We start from the raw sequence: 12,099 nt of genomic DNA, 5'->3' as shown, positions 1-12,099 counted from the left end.
GGCTGTTATAAAGATGATGGTCCTCTGAAGGTAGAACAAGAAGTAATCAGCATAAATCAGCAGCAGGGGAGATTTAGGCTGGAAATTAGGAAAGCCTTTCTAACTATAAGAACAGTTCAGTAGTGGAATAGGTTACCAAGGGTGTTACCGTAAAACAGAATAAAAAAAAGGGTCTCTCTATTGAAGGTCTTTACCCTGCCGGATCTATCACCGGTGGAGCTGATTATAAAGGACCACAACGCTCAGGGTTTTGCAAAACACAGGGTGACAATTTGTTAAGTGACAACAAATCAAAACCACTAACGTCAAGAAGGATAAACAGATGGGGGTGAACCCCAGGTCCCAACGACCAATAACACAACCCCTGGCTCCCCAAAAGTCTCTTATGGCTCACTATTGTTCTTCACTCAGACCGCTGAGTGTTGTTTACGGTCTGGTCACCATCTGCTTCAGTCCCAGGTCCTGCTGTCGGCGGCTTCTCTTCCTGGTCCGCAGGCTGTTATCTGTCTCTCCACACACCAGACCTCAACTCTCAAGGCACCCTCCCCACACTGCCACTCAGTTGGGCAGCAAGCCTCTAAGGGCTGAGTGTCCTTTTATTTCTTTTGGTCCCTCCAGTCCTGGACCAATCAGAGGCTAGGGATTTTCCTGCCTCAGCATCGTGCACACGGCACCATTCTTGTGCACTCGGCACTAAACCCTTTGCACACCACCCTCTCAGGTGATGCACACGGCACCAACATCCCTAGGCTTCCCGCCTTTTTCCCAGTTGCCGGGCAGACCTGCCCTGCTGGCACCTTGCCAAGCAGCGTGACTGTCTGTGTCCTTTGTCAGACTCCATTTAAAACAAAATGGGGTCGGGCCTAGTCAGGCCTTAGGAAAACTATATGAACTATTTACACATACAACCATTTTCCCTAACAAGGGAGGTTGGGGAATGCCTGTCACTGGAGATTTTTAAGAACAGGTCAGACAAACACCTGTAAGACTACGTGGTCTTACTTCAGTGTGTGTGAGGGAGAGGGGACAAACTAGTTGACATCCCAAGGATGAGCCTTTAAACCAACAATCAGCATATTGATGACCTTCCCAGACCACTGTAGACTGGGACTCCTTTTCCTACGCACTACCCAGAGTTCATTGTGGCAGAGTCCCCCTTGATGCACCAGAGGTTGTCCTGGCAGGCATCACCAAGGTCAGAGACCTCCTGGACTATGACTGGGGGGACTGGGTGGATCCCCAAGTGCTCGGTTAGCGAATGGGGCTCTCCACCCTTCGAACCCGCTGGCACATACTTCAGGAGGTGAGGACAGCCTTGTCGCCCACCTCTCAAGCATGTCCTGTGGGAGGGTGTTCCCTGCCCATCCCTCATCCCAGGCCCTCCAGATCTTTTCATTGGGTCCCTGGCCCATGAGCCCCCCCTGGATGCCCCCTCCACACACCCTGAGCTGGCTGCTAAATCTGCAGCCAGTTCATTTCCAAACCCCACCACAGGCACATCTGTACATGCTCATGCTCCGTGCTCTCCATTTCCTCACCCTCATGTCCTGTCCTGATACGAAGTGGCAGGACACTTTGCCACCTGTCGAGTGTGAGGAACCCCGGTGGGCCAGGCCGTATCCCACCTTGGTTCCACGGCCCGCCAGGGATAGTAGCTGGCGGCTCCTTCATGGAGCTGTGAGCACAAGTGTCAGCCTGGCAGAGTTAACCCCCCATCCTGATACCTGCCCTTTCTGCGGTGTGAGGGAGAGCCTGGCGCGCATTTACCTGGAGTGCGCCAGGCTGCAGCCCCTGGTCCGGCTTCTCCAGAACCGGCTCCTGAGGTTCTGACTGCACTGCTCCCCACACCTGTTCCCGTATGCACACCCCATCATCCATGGCCCCACAAAGTCGCGGGACCTCCTCGTCAACTCCTCCTAGCACTAGCCAAGATAGCCATTTACAACACTAAGCAGAGGATGTTGGCTGAGGAAATGGCCTGCGGCTGTGGGGCCTATTTCCGTTCCTCTGTCCAACCATGCATCCGGGCAAAGTTCCTCTGAGCAGCGTCTGCTGGCTCCTTAGACACCTTTGAGGAGCAGTGGGTGCTGTCTAGGGTTCTCTGCTCAGTGTCCCCCTCAGGTTCCCTCCATTTAACCCTTTGACTTTCATGCCTGTTCCTGTTTTCTCAATTGTTGTCCCCTAAATTTAGTTAAGTCCTGGGCTTAGTAGTTCCTCTCCTTAGGCTGGGGGAGGGGCTTTTAGCCATGTAGCACGTCCTGGAACCCAAATAGGACCCAGAGTTCATTGTATTTAGACAGATTAGCGTATTTGTACTGCTGACGATGCTAATTTAAAGAACTGAAGTCTATGGGTCTAATTCTGATTTCTCTTATGCTGGTGCACGATTAAAATCAAGCCATTTATTTAAAAGATAAACAAACAAATAAACCCCATGTTTCCACAAAGTTTCATGCCAGCTTAAAAAAAAAGTGAGGTTTCACCTTTTGAAGCCCTCTCTATTTCTTCATCCTCTGCCTGGGATGAGCCTCAGAATTAGCATTCTGTAATATAATTAGTGTCAAATGGCAGGAGTTCTGAATTCTTTAGCTTTAAAAGGGATAAGAAACATTTCTAAGGCTATTTATGTCAGTTCTCATTCAGACTTATCTGTCCAGTTCCCATGAGCTGAAATCTTAAAGTTGGTCTCAGCATATTTCCTTGAATATTCTTAGCATGCTTTACTGATTCAGAGTTGTTTTTCCATTGTGCTGATCACAAATCATCACACAGGAAAGGCCCCTCTTTCCCTCTTACATGGGGGATGCATTTGCAATCCGATCTGCCTTTATCATTCACTTGGGTGCAAGTATGATTTGAATAGAGAGCTTCAAACAAAGGCTTTTACAGCCTTTCAAAGGCAAAATAAATGGATAAGAACTTGGTAACTGAAAAATTCAATGTGTTTTTCTTTGATCCATATTAGGAGAATCTCTCCAGGTTCCCAAGAGAGATTAGTCCATGTCACAGAATAGCTATACACTTTAGAATAAGCAGCTGCTATTGTACCAGAGACTCCCAACTTCCAGTGAGAGAAGGCACTGATTCCCCCACTTTGGGTGGTCCCCACAGGTTGAGGTATCTAGGCAGTAAAGTGTGAGAAATCCCCAAAGTGACCTCTCACACAGTTTCCAGCTCAGGAAGAAGGAAATGGCCTTTTAAAAAAAGCTGTTTGGATAATCAATACATACATAAAATATTAATCAAGCAATATCAACAAAAAAGAGGTAAGGGTGGCAGTTTGACATCTTGGTCCCTCCCACATGGAGCATGAGGGTCAGTACGATTGTGGCAGTCACCCAGGAGAAGTGTTAATGATTTTATTTTTAAATAAAAGACTCCATGCAACTCTTAGTGAGAGTTTTCTGCTCAGCCTTCCACCGCCAAAAACAAAGGGAAAACTCTGAGAATTTTTAGTGGCAAAAAAAAGACATAAAAGGAACATACACTACTCACATACCCCCTAATAGAGCTTCACCTAAAATCCAAAGGAAACTGAGATGGAAAAAAAGAATATCAAAATGAAATGTATAACCCTTGATCTGAGGAACAAATCTCATTCCCAGAAGATGGAGACAATTGATCTAACAAGTATAAAGATCAAGGGTCAAATCCTGAAGCCTTGCAGAGTTTTTACTCAGTTCCAATTCAGACCCACTTCAGAATTTGGCACACCCACAAAAATAGTTCTATAAATGTATCTGTTAAGAAACTTTTCATATTTTTATTTCACAAATGTTAGTGTATTACAGGGTCGTTTTATTTTTTAAAAGACCAACTCCTATTCTTACCAGGGAGTAACCTCAGGCTCTCATCTATTTTTCTCAAGAATTGCAGATTTATATCAGAGTCCTTCTGTCGTGAGGAAAGCCCACCCTGTCCTCTGCCCGGTGAGGAGGTTTGGGGCCAACAGGGGAGTAGAGCGTCCCTGCAGGCGCATTCTTCCAGACTGGTCCCCTCCCGGCCATATGTCCCAAGGGTCCAAACTGGGGTGACTGCCCTTAGGGCCAGGGCGGCACGGCTTAGCGGCCAGAGTCAATAGTTGCCCTTGGGTCAGGGCTAGGCAAGTAAACGGTCTGTAGCTCTGGCCCTCAGGCAGGGCGTGTGGTAAACCGTCTATAGCCCAAGCCCTCAGGCAGGGCGGGCAAGAGATGTAGTCTGTAACCCCCAGCCTTCTGGCAGGGGGGAGGCAAACAGTCCATAGCTATGACAGGGGTTTGCACATCTCTGCAGTCTGATGCTCAGGTAGAGGGTTGCTGTCACCCCAAGGGGAGCGGTAGGGGGTAGGGAGATGCTGGCCAGCCCAACTCCACTGCATCCCAGCCCAGGGCCCTGTCTATGATGGGGGTGATCACCACCCGGGTCAGAGAGCGGAGATCCTACTACAACACGCTGACCTATCTCAGGCAGGAGATGCCACTAACTCCAACTCCCTGGGCTACTTCCTACCATGCCTCCTGATGCTGTCATCCAGGTCTCATCAGGACCTTCAGGTTCCCTGGCTTCGGTAACTTCTTGGACATCTGACTCTGGGCAATTGGCCATGGGCAGCTGGTCTCTGTCTGGGTCTCTGGTTCCCTCAACAGGAGGCTTGGAGCCTCCAACAAGGGTCCTTCCTCCTTGGTGGTCAGCCTGGAATGAGCTGGGCTGCTCCCTTTTATACTGGGGCAGCAGTTGGAGCATGCCCAGCACAGCCTGGGGGATCGGCCTTCCACCACCCTTAGTGTGGGTTAACGCTTTTAGTGTGGGGTAAGCCCATCCCCTCATGCCTTCTTTTTGCCAGCTTTAGCTCCAGGCGGAAAATTTCTCTCAGTTGCTGGATCCGGGACATACAATATTTGATGGTAAATGAATGTCTTGTGGCAGTACATGCTTAGAACGTACAACTGCATTCCTCAGAATAAGGGGGGTCTCTGCTGTCTTAATCACTAGAACTTCCACTGGCTTTGATGCCTTCCCATAACTGTGTTAGCAAAAGTCAAATGCAATTGTTCTTCAAGTGTGCATGAGAGTATTTCGGTATCTGTGCCCATCCAACCCTTGGCCTCTAGGGTAAAACTGCCAGTAAGGGAGGGAATAATGGCAAATGTAATGGTAGTTTTTCTGAGTTGGACACCTATGCACGAGCAACTGGACTTTTTTTGTAACACCATTTGCAAATGATGACCAGTCAGCTTGACTTCACTGGTTCAGACACATACAGAAGATGAAAGAAGAGACCCTAGTGAAGATGGCGGGGTAGCAAAGAGACCCCACGGAAAGCTGAAGAAGTGATGGATTCATTGCGTCAAAGATGATAAGTAGGTGGACCCACGTCCACCTCAGACAGATGAGGATAGTAGATACTTCGCTGACACCCTGACCCCGGATAATGGGATAAAGGAAAGAAGAAGATAAGTGCCTGCCCTGACGGTCCTACACTATACATAGATAAACAGCCAAAAGGTGGGAGAAAGGAGGTATTATTATCCACATTTTACAAGCGGGGAACTGAAGCACAGAGAGATTAAGCAACTTGCCCAAGGTCATAGAAACTGAATCTAGATTTCGCAAGTCCTCGTTCAGTGCTGTAACCGTACAACCATCCTTCTTACAAAGCTTTTCCAAAGCCAAACAGTAGAAAGTTTTCCATCTTTTTTACTTTCAGAGGGAACCGTTTACACACAAATATTCCCCTAAAGTGAGCTGTATTGTGCAGGAGTAGAGGCATCCTGGTTGACTTAGTCTCATTACATGGAACAAGCGCTGCGGCATCTTCCGAAATGTTGCAGTGTGCAGTTCCCTTGCGTCACGCTGGCTTTGGGGCATCATATCCCTGGCCTTATCCAGCTTCTCCCCAGCCCTCTGCGGAATGTCCTAACTCCGCCGCATTAAAAAAATGCACAGAGGAAATGCAGTGCACAAGTTTTTAGTTCTGCGAAACCCAGGAACCCCACGACATATACTTTAGTAGTTTGCCTATTAGCCAATTATTTGCATGCAGACAAAGCACTCCTATAACAGAGAACAGTGCAAGAGGGAGCTCAAGGACTGGATGTATTGGTGGCCTTTAGGAATGTGGCATGAGCTGGGATGTAAGTAAGAGGAGAAGGAACATGCCTTAAGCTATAGCATGACTCTGTACCAATGCCAGTGTGCAGTGTGGACAGGGGAAAGGGGTGTATACCAGGTCCCAAGTTTCTATAGTCCTCCACCCCCATTCCCACAATGCACTGAACTGTTTTCTTTCCCACTGCTGGGCCGGCCACGATCTTGCCTAATTATTACTGTTAATGTTTGCAGCCCAAGCACTGCTGCATTTAGCTAGTATTTTATGTGCTGTGTACCAGGTAATAGCCGGAGAGGACTCCATTCTTATTGTACTAAACAGAGGTGACTAGATATCCCAATTTTATAGGGACAGTCCCAATATTCAGGACTTTGTCTTATACAAGTGCCTATTACCCCCACCACCAGCTGTCCCAATCCGGTCACCTTATACTAACTTGCTATCTGGTCACCCTATACTAAACTGTCTCTATTAAAGCAATTATTTGCCGCACTGCTTCAAAACCAGCTCAGCATTCCTAGCCATTTAAATGTAGACTGATTTACCAGTGCCTTCTCCAACTCTTCCCTCTAGCAACCTGTGATCCCCATCCAGGTCACTCTAGCTAGTTCAGGAGAAACTGAAAGAGAGATTGACTCTAGAATCTAACTAGTCTGTTTACATTGCCCAAGTTGAGAGCAATGATAAACAGTAATAACAAAACACTAAATTTGAGCTTTATAATTTTATTCAGTTAAACTAAGATGCTTTTTGTAACATAGGTTATGAATTTTTAAGTTTATGGGACTATACTTACCCATGCTGGCAAAGAGGAAAGTAAATTTGCAGTCTGCATGCTGCCCCAACCTAGATCCTACCACTCAGAAGAGATTCATTCGGGGGGGGGAAGTGTCAACTAAGGAGATGCACTTATCAACACATCCTGAATGGATCCAGCACAGCCCATTAATAATGTGATACAGGCTAAAGGGAGAGAGGGTAGGGCATGGTCAGCTGAGTCACAGAAAGCATTGATTCTTCGATAGAGGTGATAGTGTTGACATAATATACTTAGACTTTTGGCATTTGACCAAAAGACTTTTGGCATACTTAAGGCATTTGACCTGGTATTGCATGACATTTTTATTAAAAAACTAGAACAATATAAAATTAACATGGCACACATTAAATGGATTTAAAACTGGCTAAAGGATGGGTCTCAACATGTAATTTTAAATGGGGAATCGTCATGGGGCCGGGGGGTGTTTCCACTGAGATTCCACTGAGAGGGGCTGGTTCTTGGCCCTATGCTATTTAACATTTTTATCAATGACCTGGAAGAAAACAAAATCTTCACAGATAACGTTTGAAGATGACACAAAAATTGGGAGAGAGGTAAATAACGAAGAGGACAGGTTACCGATACAGTGCGATCTGGTCATTTGATAAACTGGGCACAAGCAAGCAATACACATTTTAATACGGGTAAGTGTAAATATATACACCTCAGAACAAAGACTGGGGAAATCTATCCTGGGAAGCAGTGACTCTGAAAAAGATTTGGGGTTTGTGGTGGATAATTGGCTGAACATGAGCTCCCAGTGTGACACTGGCCGAAAAGCCTAATATAAGCTTGGGATGCCTAGAGGGGAATCTTGAGTATGAGTAGATAGGTTATTTCACCTCCATATTTGGCACTGGTGAGACAGCTGCTGGAATACTGTGTCCAGTTCTGGTGCCCACAATTCAAGAAGGATGTTGATAAATTGGAGAGGATTCAGAGAAGAGCCATGAGAATGATAAAATGATTAGAAAACCTGCCTTATGGTGACAGACTCAAGGAGCGCCATCTATTTAGTCTAACAAAGAGAGGGTTAAGAGGTGCTGTAAATATCTATGTGGGGAACAAATATTTAATAATGGGCATTTCCATATAGCAGAGATATGATGCAATCCAATGGTTAGAAATTGAAGCTAGACAAATTCAGACTGGAAATAAGGCATACATTTTTGACGTTGAGGATAACTAACCACTGGAACAATTTACCAAGGGTTGTGATGGATTTTCCATTACTGACAATTTGTATATCAAGATTGGACATTTTTCTAAAAGATATGCTTTAGGAATTATTTGGGGGATATTCTATGGCCTGTGGTCAGAGATCAGACTAAATGATCACAGTGGTCTCTTCTGGCCTTGAAATTCATGATTCAGTGCATTCATCACTGACATGACCACAGTGTCTACTTTCTGGGCTGAAGAGACACCCTCAAATGGAACTCTGCAGTTGTCTTCTCCCTCTAGGACCCCTAGCCTAGCAAACATTGAGCTGATGAGACTTCTGCCACGGTCTAGGCTTGAAAAATCTGGCTCCCAATTATTAACCTGACAATAACCTTTTACAGTCCATTTAAAAAACACATCTATCCTTCCGTCATGACTTTTTCAACTTTGAGGACTTGACAAAAGTTTTTTCTGCAGAGTTTTGTAGCAGATTTGCCAGAATGTTAATGCCATAAATTCCTGGAGCCTTCTACATGTAGTGTACTGAGTTTGTATCCTCTGGGAAGACTGGTCTACACCAGCGAAACTTTCTAAAAATTTCCCTGTGTTGCTGCTGCTGATTCTGCACTGGTCTTAGCAAAGCTGAGATCCCTACTGTGTTCAAAGATCCTGTGACTGCAGCTATTTTTAACCCCATATCATTTGATCAGACTGCTTCTGAGACAATTTAATTGCTACATGTTGAAAATGGCTGCAACCATGGGAGTCTTACCTACACTGGGCCCCCCAACAATGTAGTTGCACTAGTTTCAGCAACACAGGGACATTTTTAGAAAATTCTAGTGCAGACAAGATGTTATAGGGCATAAAGTTTCTATGTCCCAATACTCCCATGAAGTGCTTTTGAAAGGAAGGAAGGAAGGAAAGGAAAGGAAAGAATCTCTGCCTTGATATATCGGTCTAATGAAAACAATGAACAGGAGAATGTTGAACCACTGGTTTCCACTAGCCTGAGACTTACAAACAATCCAAAATTATCAGTGAGAGGCTTATGTGGAAAAGCTGGGAAAACTCTAGCTTGCTAAACTTTAAACTTGGTCTTGATGTTCTCCTCACATAAAGCTCTGTCTCCTCAGCACATAGCACTCCACGAAGCAAGCCTCCGATGACAGGAATAAAGTCAGCACACACTAAAATCAGAACACACCTAGAGAAAGACTGGATGCTGAGTTAGCTGCCTCATCCAAATTCTTCACAGCTGCTTGGTTATTCTCAAATAAAGTGGCAAACAAAAAACCTCTCGGGTGTAGTTTGCAAAGCTGATTTACTAAATCACTAACAACATAGAATCATTTCACCATGCTATTTCCGATGGAAGCACACACCCAGAATATTTGTAATAAGTGACAGAGTTTAGAATTGCTTAACTGCCTTTTTATCCTCAACTTGAGCCTTATAAATAATCATCTATTTAAAAAAGACTTACAGGAGAAACTATACAAACAGAACAAGCACATGAATGAGCCCAACCCTGCTCTCACTGAAGTCAATAGAAGAGAAGCTAGGAATTATACGTGAAAGGTCATTCATTCAGGTAAATACTGTTCTGTAAGTCTTCATTCAAATAAGTTCTTTCCAGTTTTAATGTCACCTTTTCCCATGGAATAACAATGTTCTTGATCAACTGGCCCAGATTCAGGTGATGAGGAAATATTTTTTCATATATTAATAAAAATGTATTTCAATTTGTTTCATTAACAATTTTCAAATTCTAATGAATTGTAGCAATCATTGGCAAATATTGGTATTTCTAAAAAATACCCACCACCGATGTCAATCAGATCCCAATTCTATCTGATGAAATAGAGGATTTGATAAATACAGAGATTTTGTCATTATAATTAGTTACCTATTAATAAGGAGAAAGCATGCTATAGAGGTTAAAACATAGGCCTCGGAGTCAAAGGACCTGAGTTCTCTTCTCATCTTGAGCAAGACACTGGGGGTCTGGTACTATTCAATATTTTCATTAATGACTTGGATGATGGAGTGAAGAGTATGCTCATAAATTTTATGAATGACACTGAGCTGGGAAGGGTTGCTAGCACTATGGAGGACAGGATTATAATTTAAAATGACCTTGACAAATCGGAGAATTATTTGAAATGAACAAGGTGAAATTCACTAAAGATCAATGTAAAGCACTACACTAAAAGGAAAAATGGAATGCACGAATACAAAATGGGGAATAACTGCTAGGTGACTGCGCTGCTGAAAAGAGCTGGGGGTTACAGTGGAGCGCAAACTGAATTTGAGTCAATAATGTGATACAATTGCAAAAAATCACTAATATAATTCTGGGATATATTAAAACGAGTGTCATAGGTCAGATCCGGAAGTGAATTGTCCCCAGTCTCCCTGGCACTGGTGAGACCTCAGTTCAGTTCTTGGCACTACACTTTATACGGAAAAATCCGGAGAGGGACCAGAGGAGAGGAACAAAAATGCAGTGGCCTACCGACGGGAGGCGGGAGGGAGCCATGCCCCCGGGCACTGGCTTGGGGGGAGGGAGAGCAGGCTGGGCCCTCGGAGGAGGAGCTGCCCCCTGCTGTCACAGGCGGCCAGGGGCTGCCGGGCTTTGATATCCTGGTGGCTGCGCTGACCCCAGCTCAGACCTGCCGGTGACCGAGGGCTCCCGCCGCGGGGGGAGCAAGCATCCACCTGGCCCCTCTCCCCGCACCACCACTGGGCACCCCAGGGGCATCTGCCTCGTCACTCCCACGCCCTGCCACACCCACTGCCGCCACAGCAGGGGGGGTGTTGGGGAGAGCGGGAAACGGGCCTGCAGACAACACCCTCCCCCCCCCCCCCGCAGGGCACTGCTGACGGGGGCACAAATGCAAATATTGGGCCCCGGGCGCCAGAGACCCAGGGTATGCCACTGCAAACGTGATAAACAGTTTAAAGAACCCGACACATGAGGAAAGGTTAAAAAACTGGACGAGTTTAGTCTTGAGGAAGAAAGACTGAGGGGGACCTGATAACTCTCTTTAACTATGTTAAGGGCTGCTGTAAAAGAGGATGGTGATCAGTTGTTCTCCAGGTCCACTGAAGATAGGAGAAGTAGCAATTGGTTTAATCTGCAGTGAGGGAGATTTAGATTAGGTATCAGGAAAATCTTTCTAACTATAAGGGTAATTTAGCTCTGAAATAAGCTTCCAAGGGAGGCGGTGGAATCCCCATCAGTGGGGGTTTTTATGAACAGATTAGATAAACACCTGTCAGGGATGGTCTAGGTATCCTTGGTTTGGCCATAGCACAGGGGACGGAACCAGATGTCCCTTCCAGCCCTATATTTCTATGATATATTTAAAAATTTCTCCAGATTTGGGGTTTGAGCATCCAACCTGAGAATTTTAAAGCCTGATTTTTCAAAGGGGCTGGGCAATTGAAGTTCTATAACATGTGAACAGAAACTAACAATGTATCACACACATGATTTAATATCTGCCAACCTGGACCAGAGATGAAACAGTGGCCTAGAAGTGAAGTGCTCTATATCCCATTACCAGTCACTTAAACCATCCAGCCCACAGCTGTGCAATAGGGTGATCTGCTGATTAAAATAAAAAAATAGATAATACCGAACTTTTAAATAGCCACATTCATCCCCCACTTAATTTTCTTCCCGTTTCTCTTCTCTAGCAATGGGATCAGCACATGGAACTGCATTTATTCCTAAGGTCCAGAACTTGGAGCTTGTGAACCCTTCCTAGGAATTGTTCCAAAAGTCTTGATGGTTTTCTTCACAAATCTATATGCTGCCTTTACCACCGCATCCAGTGTGAGGGACCTTGGACTGCTTCCTTCTGAATGTAATCAAGACTTTCCGAGAACTTGCCATAGCCTGTGCGGCATTCAGTGAAATCACACAGGCACGCATGCCATTGAGCAACAAGTTCAAAGCTAAAAACCTTATGTTCTTTGCTTGGTTTCTTACTCCCTTTTTTCCTAATAAAAATCTCAG

The 12,099-nt window shown here is 45.4% G+C and overlaps 1 protein-coding gene across 1 annotated transcript in view; it reads right to left on the bottom strand.

The window, feature by feature from the left end:
- Positions 1-11,806, bottom strand: part of THSD4 (thrombospondin type 1 domain containing 4) — a 597,500-nt gene extending 585,694 nt beyond the window's left edge. Inside the window, exon 1 of the mRNA XM_067534792.1 lies at positions 11,588-11,806. The gene's annotated coding sequence lies outside the window, so the exon portion shown is untranslated. The remainder of the gene's footprint in view (positions 1-11,587) is intronic.
- Between the last annotated feature and the right edge of the window lie 293 nt (positions 11,807-12,099).

Source organism: Emydura macquarii, unplaced genomic scaffold, assembly GCF_026122565.2.
Source record: "Emydura macquarii macquarii isolate MOO-44397 ecotype Brisbane River unplaced genomic scaffold, CSIRO-AGI_Emac_v2 contig_3451, whole genome shotgun sequence".
Classification (NCBI taxonomy): Eukaryota; Metazoa; Chordata; order Testudines; family Chelidae; genus Emydura; species Emydura macquarii.
The sequence above is the reverse complement of the archived record's forward strand: the minus strand, read 5'-3'. Positions and strand labels throughout refer to the sequence as shown.